Here is a 10,443-nt window from a genome sequence, read left to right as displayed (position 1 = left end):
TGAACATGTTCTCATTGGCAAGAAGAAGGCTAAGAGAGGATTTGATAGAGACATACAAGATGATCAGTGGCTTAGATAGGGTAGACAGTGAAAGTCTTTTTCCTAGGATGATGACATTAGTGTGTATGAATGGGTATATCTACAAATTGAGAGGTGAGAGATTTAAGACAGATGTTAGAGGCAGGTTCTTTACTCAGAGTGGTTAGGGCTTGGAATCCACTACCTACTAATGTAGTTAACTCAGCCACATGAGTGAGATTTAAACAATCTTTTAGATAAGCACATGGGTGATTTCAGGATAGTGTAGGGGGACAAGCTGAGAATAGTTCACAGGTTGGCACAACATCAAGGATTGAAGGGCCTGTTCTGCTGTATTGTTCTCTGACTGTTGTGCTACAAGAGAGTTTTACTGTCATAAACAAAGTAATGGATCTTGTATTGTGGGCTTACGAAGTGTCACTGATCTCTACCAAACATGTACGAGGTAGAGAATGCTGCCTGACCCGCTGCGCTTTTCCAGCAACACATTTTTCAGCTCTGATCTCCAGCATCTGCAATCCTCACTTTCTCCATGTACGAGGTAGAGTCAGGGCAATAATAAGAGGCTGCAACAGGAGGGGGACAGGGAGCTCCAGACAAAACCCGACTCCTTCTCAACTGTTTTCACCACAAAAACCGAGCGCCTTCCAGAAAAGCACCTCTATATCCCACCACTTTGCCCTACAATCGTGGTACAAGAGCAGTACAACAGTCTGTACTGGGACCCTGAAACGCTTGGTAAAGAGTCAAATCATCGGAGCATTGAGAGCCCCACCACAATACATGCATTTTCTCTTGTTTTCACTCTGTTCCTGACTTCCCTTGGTTTTCCTAATGAACCTGCTAAAGTTGTTATTACACATATCTGCACAAGCTGTGAATTGAACCCAGGCCTCTCGGTCCAAGATTCGGGATATTTTCACCGCGACACAAAACGTCTACTAGAACTTCCTTTGTCCCTTGCCTGCTAAGTCACGCCCGAATTAACTCTGCAATTGAGAGGAAGGGGCGGAACAGAAGGACTGAGTAGCGGCCGGTCCTTTAACCAGAGTGAATGAGGAAAGGGGCCAAAGCATTCTCGGGAGTGAACGCTTCAAGATTGGTCAGAGAGCAAACTATTTTGCAGGATTGATCATTCTCACGACATAGTGGAGCATTAAACGTCTCTCAAAAATCAATGTGAGATTTTTAAAAATACTGTAGTTGAAATGTAAATCTGATAACGTACATATTTCCGATCTATTTACAAGACTCGAGTAAGAAACTTATTTTCAAACACCCAGTACGATTGGTAATTTACATAGCTGGCCGGTATGGTTGATTTGGATCAGACAATTTGCATGTTAGAAATCTCTATGACTATAACTCGACAAAGCAATTGTTAATGACTAATATTTTACCCATCAGTCTGTGCAGATACGAATATTCTCTATGAACTCACTGATATCCTCAGACGCACGCGCAGTTTGGTTTCTATGTGGAGCATGCGCAGTATCACATTGGTCAGGGCGCAGAGAGAGAGACATGGAGCTGATTTCTCCGGCAGCCGTTGCGATCGGCTTCAGAGAGCGGCGCTCAGAGCCAGTGTGAGTGAGCCAAGCTGGGAGAAAGGAGTGGAGAGATTTCACAAGTCCTGGATACCGGTTAAAAATAACTCGAAAATAATCCTCAAAGCCCGGGTAAGGAGGCGGCGGTCTCTGATCAGGGAAGCGGCCCAGAGTCACGGCCGCCATTTGTTTGAGGGAAGAGGGAGCGCGGGTCTAAGGGCCGCCATCTTGAGAAGGTCAAGGTGCAGGAGGGCGGGGCTCCCGGGGTCTGTAGAACAATCAGAGGAAAGGGAAGACCCATTGTTATTGATTAATTCCACGAACACAGCTTCACTGGGCGATCCTGCAGGAATATCCTCTCTCAGTCCTGCTGGGATGTTTCACCCCATCAGAACCAGCAGCTCTCCTCCTCTCTCAGCTCCCCTTCTGTCCTTCCTGCAGCATCTGTCCCCTGGAACATTGAGCTGCCTGTCCTGTCCCTCGAGGTAAAATCAATGACTGCAGATGCTGGAAACCAGATTCTGGATTACTGATGCTGGAAGAGCACAGCAGTTCAGGCAGCATCCAAGTAGCTTCGAAATCGACGTTTCGGGCAAAACTAGCTGTGTTTCTGTAATACCTGTGATATCCCAGTCCCACCTTAAAATACTTCACTAAAGACAGGAATGCACCCGATGACTTTTTCTTAACATCAGCAATTGTTTAATACCCACTTAGAGGTTTTTAATTACATCGTTCTTGAAGCATTTACTTCACATCCTATCAATTGCAATGGTGGGATTTGAACCTGTGTCCAGAGAACACTTGCTGAGTTTCTGGATAAATTGTCACACAATAATGCCACTAGGCTATCATTTCGCCTGCTCACAGTTTGTATATCCCAGAGCAACATGAATCAAAACCCTTTCTTTCTACACAATTGTTTGACCCGGCACTCTGGTGATGTGACTCAGTATCTCTCCATGTGGTATCCCTCACTGTGTGGGTCTAATTGCTGCCTCTGTCAGCGTCTCTCACTTTTGAAGCTACTCCACATCCTGAGCCAACAGAATTCTCCACTCCAGAGAGATGAGGCAGCACAGGTCAGGAATGGAGACTGGATTTTCTAGATCTCTGTGGGCTCAGTGCCATTCTATATGTGTAACCCTCAAAGCATTAGTCTAATTTCCCATTCTGGTAAAAGCAATGACTGCAGATGCTGAAAACCAAATACTGGATTGGTGGTGCTGGAAGAGGACAGCAGTTCAGGCAGCATCCTCCGAGCAGCGAAATCGACGTTTCGGGCATTGAATAACTTTAACTTGTGGACCAGGCCTGTCCTTTTCCATCGCTATTTTCAAACTAATTGTGGTAACTTTCCAATGAGCCCCCCCACTAACACCTCAGTCCCGTTCCTGACCTTGTTTCCCAAGGGGAGGCCAGGTTTAGCCCCATTCTCCAGTTGGGCCATTTACATAATGACTGGGAGTTTTCGGAACACACTTAACAAATTCCTTCCATCCAAATGCTTAACTTAGTAGCAATCCCAGTCCAGGTTTGGAACGGTAAAGATCCCCTATCATTACAACCCTATTATTCTAAGAGATATCTGAAATCTCCTGACATATTTGCTCCTCCATCTCCCATTGCCTATCGCTGTAGTCCGACCGTAGAAAACTAATGACCAATTTTTATTTCTCAGTTCCATTAATATCGTTTAACTGGGCGATCCTACATGAATACTCCCTCTAGGTATCAAACCCACCAGCTCTCCTCCTGTTTTGTCTCCTGTTCTATCCTTCCTGAAGTATCTGTCTCCAGAACATTGAGCTGCTGCTCCTGTTGCTCCCTCAGCTGTGTTTCTGTAATATCTATGGGATCCCAATCCCATGTTCCCATCCATGCTCTGGGTTCATCTGCCTTATCTGTCTGGCCCTTTGCATTGAAATAACTGCAGTTTAATCCACCAATTTTCCATAATTGTCTGCTATGTTCTTGCCTGCCTTGTCTACTTATATTGCTCTCTTGAACATTTGTACCAGCCTCAACTTTCCTTCTGGCCGTACGACTCTTTGGGGTCACACAGCCCTGCCAGACGAGTTTAAATCCTCTCAAGCAGCTCCAGTAACGTTCCCCACCAGGATGTGGGTCCCCCTCCTGCTCCCAGTTCAGGTGTATTCCCCACCCTGTCTACCTGTGCTGACACCTTCAGACATCCAGGGACTTGCCCACCAAGGTCCCTGTGTCCCTCAGTTCTCCAGGAGGACCTACCATTCATGATGTATATCATTCACAGATTAGACTTCCCACAGTGCATGACCTCACAGTGATCAGAAGTAAACTCCATCTGCCATTACTCTGCTCAGTTTATCATCTGATCGATATCAGACTGCAGCCTGAGTCCATCCCCCTCACTGTGGACAATATCCTCACCTTTCATGTTATCTGCAAACCTACTAATGATTCCTTCTACTTTCACATCCGAGTGAATAATGTTCATAATGAACAACAATGGCTCCTGCACAGATCCCTGTGGTACACCCGCTGGGCAAAGGCTTTCAATCACAAAACCAACCCTCCACCAATTGTGGAACCAATTTACCAACTTACCTTAAATCCAATGGGATCTTCCCTTTTGGAACAGCCTTCCGTGTGGGACCTTGTCAAAGACCTTAATGAACTCCATATAAACCACATCATCTGCACTGCCCTTATCAATATCAGATGACTGTCATCTAGCAAATCCATACAGACAATCCCTAATGAAATTGCGGGGGTATCCGTTTTTGGCGAATACATTGTAGAGGTGTTCTTCTTCCTCTTTTTGCAGTTCTGGTGGACTGCAGTGTGTTGTGGCCCTTTTGAACAGTGTCTTGATGCAACTTCTTTTGTTTGTGTTGGGGTGGTTTCTTTCGTAGTTCAGGACTTGGTCTCTGTGTGTGACTTTCCTGTATACCTTTGTGGTGAATTCTCTGTTCGGTGTTCTCTGTACCGTCACGTCTAGGAATGGGAGTTGGTTGTCCTTTTCTTCCTCTCTAGTGAATCGGATTCCTGTGAGTGTGGCGTTGATGATCCGGTGTGTGTTCTCTATTTCTGTATTTTTAATGATTACAAAGGTGTCATCCACATATCTGACCCAGATTTTGGGTTGAATTTGCCGTAAGACTGTTCTAACCTTTGCATTACCACTTCTGCTATGAGTCCAGAGATGGTTGAGCCCATGGGTGTGCCGTTGATTTGTTCATATATTTGGTTGTTGAATGTGAAGTGTGTTGTGAGGCACACAGGTCCAGTGGTTTGAGTATGCCGTCTTTGTTGATAGGTTCCCCGTTTTGTTGTCTGTTCTGTATGTCCAGCAGGTTGGCTATTGTTTCTCTGGCTAGGGTTTTGTCGATAGAGGTGAACAGTGCTGTTACATCGAATGAGACCATCGTTTCTTCCTTGTCTATGTGTATATTTCTGATGATGTCCAAGAATTCCTGTGTTGATTGTACAGAGTGTCTGGATCCGCTGATCAGGTGTTTCAGTTTCTGCTGTAGTTCTTTGGCCAGTTTGTGTGATGGTGTCCCTGGTAGTGATACTGTGGGTCTGAGTGGGATGTCTGGTTTGTGCAGTTTAGGTAGTCCTGAGAATCTGGGGGTGTTGTTGCTTTCAGTTTTCATTCTCTGTCGGTCAAACCTGGTTATGTGTCCGTTTTCTTTTGTCGGTTTCTCAGTGTGTTGTTTATCCTGTTGGTGAGCTGCGGGGTGGGGTCAAACTCCACGCAATTTCATCCACAGATGCCTCAGGGAAAGACAATGGAATGAAGACATGCCACGACCCAAAGGACTAGCCACACTACCATACATCAAGAACATTTCTGAACTGACATCCAGACTACTGCGACCACTAGGACTCATAACAGCACACAAACCAACAGCCAATTTCAGACAACAGCTCACCAGGACAAAGGACCGATACCCACCATGAGCAAAACCAATGTAGTGTACAAAATCCCATGCAAGGACTGCACAAAACACGACATAGGACAAACAGGAAGACACCGAACGATCCGCATCCATGAACACCAACTGGCCACGAAACGACACGACCAGCTATCCTTAGTAGCCACACACACAGATGCCAAGCAACATGAATTTGTCTGGGACAGCACTACTATTATAGGACAAGCCAAACAGAGAACAGCCAGGGAATTCCTAGAGGCATGGCACTCATCCACAGTTTCAATCAATAAGCACATCGACCTGGACCCAAAATACTGACCACTGCAGCGGACAGCTGGAACTGACAACTGGAAGAGGCAGATGCAAATCACTATAATTGCTGGAGGAAAGGTCACAGAAGCGCTTCACAGGAGGCTCCCAAGCACTGAGGATGTCACCTAGACAGGGGATGAAACGTCTGCAACACAAATTCCCAACTCGGCGAACAGAACCACAACAACGAGCACCCGAGCTACAAATCTTCTCACAAACTTTGAAGGCCTTTCGACTCTACAAAGCTCCGTCATGAACAATCCACAATCTCTCTATTTCCTTTGCCTTCTTCAGTGTCTCCAACTCTCTCTGTATCTTCCAGTACCATTCTTTAGTTACTGCAGGTCTGCCTAGCTCCCCAGAGAACCTGTTCCATCCCCTACAGCTCCCCCGATCACTGTAACACCCTCTGCTCTGTCTAATCCTCCTCTTCCCCACTGTCTTCCAGGTACAACGGCGATCCTGTAAGAGAGCAGTGCGGAATGGGATGTTGTAAATCTCAGCTGAGGCTTGAGGCCTACCATTACCTGGGAGTCACAAAGGGAGAGAACCTGAGCGAGAGCAGCACAAAGCGGGAGAATATAAATCAGCAGCGAGGGTCAAGGCCGACTGGGACTTGGATTTGGATAAAAAGGAGGCTCGAAATCAGCACCGAGTCACAGAGGGAGGGACCGTGTGAGGGAGCAACTTGGAGCAGGAGCTTGAGGCTGACTCACACCTGGGAGAATATAAATCCGCACTGGGGTTCGAGGCCTAGTTGTACCTGGGAGTCACAGAGATGGTGACCCTGTGAGGGAGCAGACTGGAGTGAGAGCTGGACGATTACACGTTCGAGGAGACACATCACTGTGTGTGCACGTGTCCCTCCAATGTTCTGTGTTTGTGTGTGTGTGTGTGTGTGTATGCGTGTGTGTCCCCTTCCCTCGCTGTGTGTGAGCATGTCCCTCCCTCGCTGTGTGTGTGTTTGTGTGTGCATATGTCTGCGTGTCTCCCTCCCTCACTTTGTGTGTGTGTGTCCCCTCGCTGTGTGTGTGTGTGTCCCCTCTCGCTTTCTGAGCACATGTCTCAACCTCGCTGTATGTGTGTGTGTGTGTGTCTCCCTGGCTCTGTGTGTGTGTGTCCCTCCCTCGCTGTGTGTGTGTGTGCCCCTCCCTCGCTGTGTGTTTCCCTCCCTCACTCTGTGTGTGTGTGTGTGTGTGTGTGTGTGTGTGTGTGTGTGTGCGCGTGCGTGTCCGTCCCTCGTTCTGTGTGAGAGTGTGTGTGTCCCTCCCTCGCTGTGTGTGTGTGTCCCTCCCTCGCTCGCTCTGTGTGTGTGTGTGTGTGTGTGTTTGTGTGTGTCCCCCTCCCTCGCAGTGTGTGTGTCCCTCCCTCGCTGGCTGTGTGTGCGTGCCCCTCCCTCGCTGTGTGTGCGCGCGTGTCCCTCCGTCTCTGTGTGTGTCTGCATGTCCCTCGCTCGCTGTGTGTGTGTCCCCCCTCACTGTGTGTGCACGCATGTTCCTCCCTCTCTGTGTGTTTGTGTGTCCCCGCTTTGCTGTGTGACCCTCCCTCGCTGTTTGTGCACGTGTTCCTCCCTCGCTGTGTGTGTGTGTCCCTCCCTCGCTGTGTGTGTGTGTCCCTCCCTCGCTGTGTGTGTGTGTCCCTCCCTCGCTGTGTGTGTGTGTCCCTCCCTCGCTGTGTGTGTGTGTCCCTCCCTCGCTGTGTGTGTGTGTGTCCCTCCCTCGCTGTGTGTGTGTGTGTCCCTCCCTCGCTGTGTGTGTGTGTGTCCCTCCCTCGCTGTGTGTGTGTCCCTCCCTCGCTGTGTGTGTGTGTGTCCCTCCCTCGCTGTGTGTGTGTGTGTCACTCCCTCGCTGTGTGTTTGTGTGCGCCCCTCCCTCGCCGTGTGTGTGTGTGTCCCTCCCTCGCCGTGTTTGAGCGTGTCACTCCCTCGCCGTGTGTGTGCGTATCCCTCCCTCGCTGTGTGTGTGTGTGTGTGTCCCTCCCTCACTGTGTGTGTGTGTGTGTGTCCCTCCCTCACTGTGTGTGTGTGTGTGCCCCTCCCTCGCTGTGTGTGTGTGCCCCTCCCTCGCTCTGTGTGTGTATGTGTGTCCCTCCCTCACTGTGTGTGTGTGTGCCCCTCCCTCGCTGTGTGTGTGTGCCCCTCCCTCGCTCTGTGTGAGTGTGTGTGTCCCTCCCTCGCTGTGTGTGTGTCCCTCCCTCGCTGTGTGTGTGCCCCTCCCTCGCCGTGTGTGTGTGTGTCCCTCCCTCGCCATGTGTGTGTGTGTCCCTCCCTCGCCGTGTGTGAGCGTGTCTGCATGTCCCTCCCTCGCTGTGTGTGAGCGTGTCCCTCCCTCGCTGTGTGTGTGCGTGTCCCTCCCTCGCTGTGTGTGTGCGTGTCCCTCCCTCGCTGTGTGTGTGCCCCTCCCTCGCTGTGTGTGTGTGTGTCCCTCCCTCGCCATGTGTGAGCGTGTCTGCATGTCCCTCCCTCGCTGTGTGTGTGTCCCCCCTCACTGTGTGTGCGCGCGTGTTCATCCCTCTCTGTGTGTTTGTGTGTCCCCGCTTTGCTGTGTGACCCTCCCTCGCTGTTTGTGCACGTGTTCCTCCCTCGCTGTGTGTGTGTGCCCCGCCCTCGATCTGTGTGTGTGTGTCCCTCCCTCGGTCTGTGTGTGTGTGTGTGTGTTTGTGTCCCTCCCTCACTTTGCTTGTGTGTGTGTGTCCCTCCCTCGCTGTGTGCGTGTGTGTCCCTCCCTCGCTGTGCGTGTGTGTCCCTCCTTCGCTGTGCGTGTGTGCCCCTCCCTCGCTGTGCGTGTGTGCCCCTCCCTCGCTGTGCGTGTGTGCCCCTCCCTCGCTGTGCGTGTGTGCCCCTCCCTCGCTGTGCGTGTGTGCCCCTCTCTCACTGTGCGTGTGTGTCCCTCCCTCGCTGTGCGTGTGTGCCCCTCCCTCGCTGTGCGTGTGTGCCCCTCCCTCGCTGTGCGTGTGTGCCCCTCTCTCACTGTGCGTGTGTGTCCCTCCCTCACTGTGCGTGTGTGTCCCTCCCTCGCTGTGCGTGTGTCCCTCCCTCGCTGTGAGCGTGTGTCCCTCCCTCGCTGTGTGTGAGCGTGTCCCTCCCTCGCTGTGTGTGTGTGTGTGTGTGTGCGCCTCTCCCTCTCTCTGTGTGTGTGTCCCTCCCTCGCTGTGTGTGTGTGTGTGTGCCCCTCCCTCGCTGTGTGTGTGTGTGCCCCTCCCTCGCTGTGTGTGTATGCCCCTCACTCGCTCTGTGTGTGTGTGAGTGTGTCCCTCTCTCGCCGTGTGTGAGCGTGTGTGCCCCTCCCTCGCCGTGTGTGAGCGTGTGTGCCCCTCCCTCGCCGTGTGTAAGCGTGTGTGCCCCTGCCTCGCCGTGTGTGAGCGTGTGTGTCCCTCCCTCGCCGTGTGTGATCGTGTGTGTCCCTCCCTCGCTGTGTGTGTGTGTGCCCCTCCCTCGCTGTGTGTGTGAGTGCGTCCCTCCCTCGCCGTGTGTGAGCGCGTCCCTCCCTCGCCGTGTGTGAGCGCGTCCCTCCATTGCTGTGCGTGTGTATGTGCCCCTCCCTTGCTATGTGTGTGTGTGTCCCTCCCTCGCTCTGTGTGTGTGTGTGTGCGTGTCCCTCCCTTGCTGTGTGTGTGTGCGTGTCCATCCCTCGCTGTGTGTGTGTGTGTGTGTGTGTGTGTGTCCCTCCCTCGCCGTGTGTGAGCGTCTTCTTCCCTCTTTGTGTACGTGTGTGCATGTCCCTCCCTCGCCGTGTGTGCGCGTGTGTTCCTCCCTCTCTGTGTGTTTGTGTGTCCCCCCTTTGCTGTGTGTCCCTCCCTCGCTGTTTGTGCACGTGTGCCTCCCTCGCTGTGTGTATGTCCCTCCCTCGCTGTGTGTGTGTGTATGTCCCTCCCTCGCTCTGTGTGCGTGTGTGTGTGTGTGTGTGTGTGTGTGTGTGTGTGTGTGTCCCTCGCTCGCTGTGTGTGCGCGCGTGTCCCTCCGTCTCTGTGTGTGTTTGTATGTCCCTCCCTTGCGGTGTGTGTGTGTCCCTCCCTCGCTGTGTGTGTGTGTGTGTGTGTGTGTGTGTGTGTGTGTGTGTGTGTGTGCGTGCGTGTCCCTCCCTCACTGTGAGTGTGTGTGTGTGTGCGCCGCTCCCTCGCTGTGTGTGTGTGCCCCTCCCTCGCTGTGTGTGTGTGCCCCTCCCTCGCTGTGTGTGTGTGTCCCTCCCTCGCCATGTGTGAGCGTGTCCCTCCCTCGCTGTGTGTGCGTGTGTCCCTCCCTTGCTCTGTGTGAGCATGTGTGTCCCTCCCACGCCGTGTGTCAGCATGTCTCTCCCTCGCCGTGTGTGTGTGTGTGTGCCCCGCCCTCGCTGTGTGTGTCCCTCCCTCACTGTGTGTGTGTGTGTTTCTGTGTGTGTGTGTGCGCATGTCCGTCCCTCGCTGTGTGTGCGTGCGTGTGTGTCCCGCCCTCGCTGTGTGTGTGTGTGTGTGTGTGTCCCTCCCTCGCTGGCTGTGTGTGTGTGTCTGTGTGTGTGCCCCTCACTCGCTTTGTGTGTGTGTGTGTGTGTGTGTGTGTGTGTGTGTGCCCCTCCCTCGCTGTGTGTGCGCGCAAGTCCCTCCGTCTCTGTGTGTGTGTGTGTGTCCCTCCCTCGCGGTGTGTGTGT

The 10,443-nt window shown here is 51.9% G+C and overlaps 1 long non-coding RNA gene across 2 annotated transcripts in view; it reads left to right on the top strand.

The window, feature by feature from the left end:
* The first annotated feature begins 1,564 nt into the window (after nucleotides 1–1,564).
* LOC140471425 (uncharacterized) overlaps nucleotides 1,565–10,443 on the top strand; it is a 69,602-nt gene continuing 60,723 nt past the window's right edge. For both annotated transcript variants that reach the window (XR_011957033.1, XR_011957032.1), the window contains exon 1: nucleotides 1,565–1,718. This is a non-coding gene — a long non-coding RNA (uncharacterized lncRNA). The remainder of the gene's footprint in view (nucleotides 1,719–10,443) is intronic.

The sequence above is a fragment of the Chiloscyllium punctatum genome, unplaced genomic scaffold (assembly GCF_047496795.1).
Source record: "Chiloscyllium punctatum isolate Juve2018m unplaced genomic scaffold, sChiPun1.3 scaffold_84, whole genome shotgun sequence".
NCBI lineage: Eukaryota > Metazoa > Chordata > Chondrichthyes > Orectolobiformes > Hemiscylliidae > Chiloscyllium > Chiloscyllium punctatum.
This window is presented reverse-complemented; position numbering and strand designations above follow the sequence as displayed.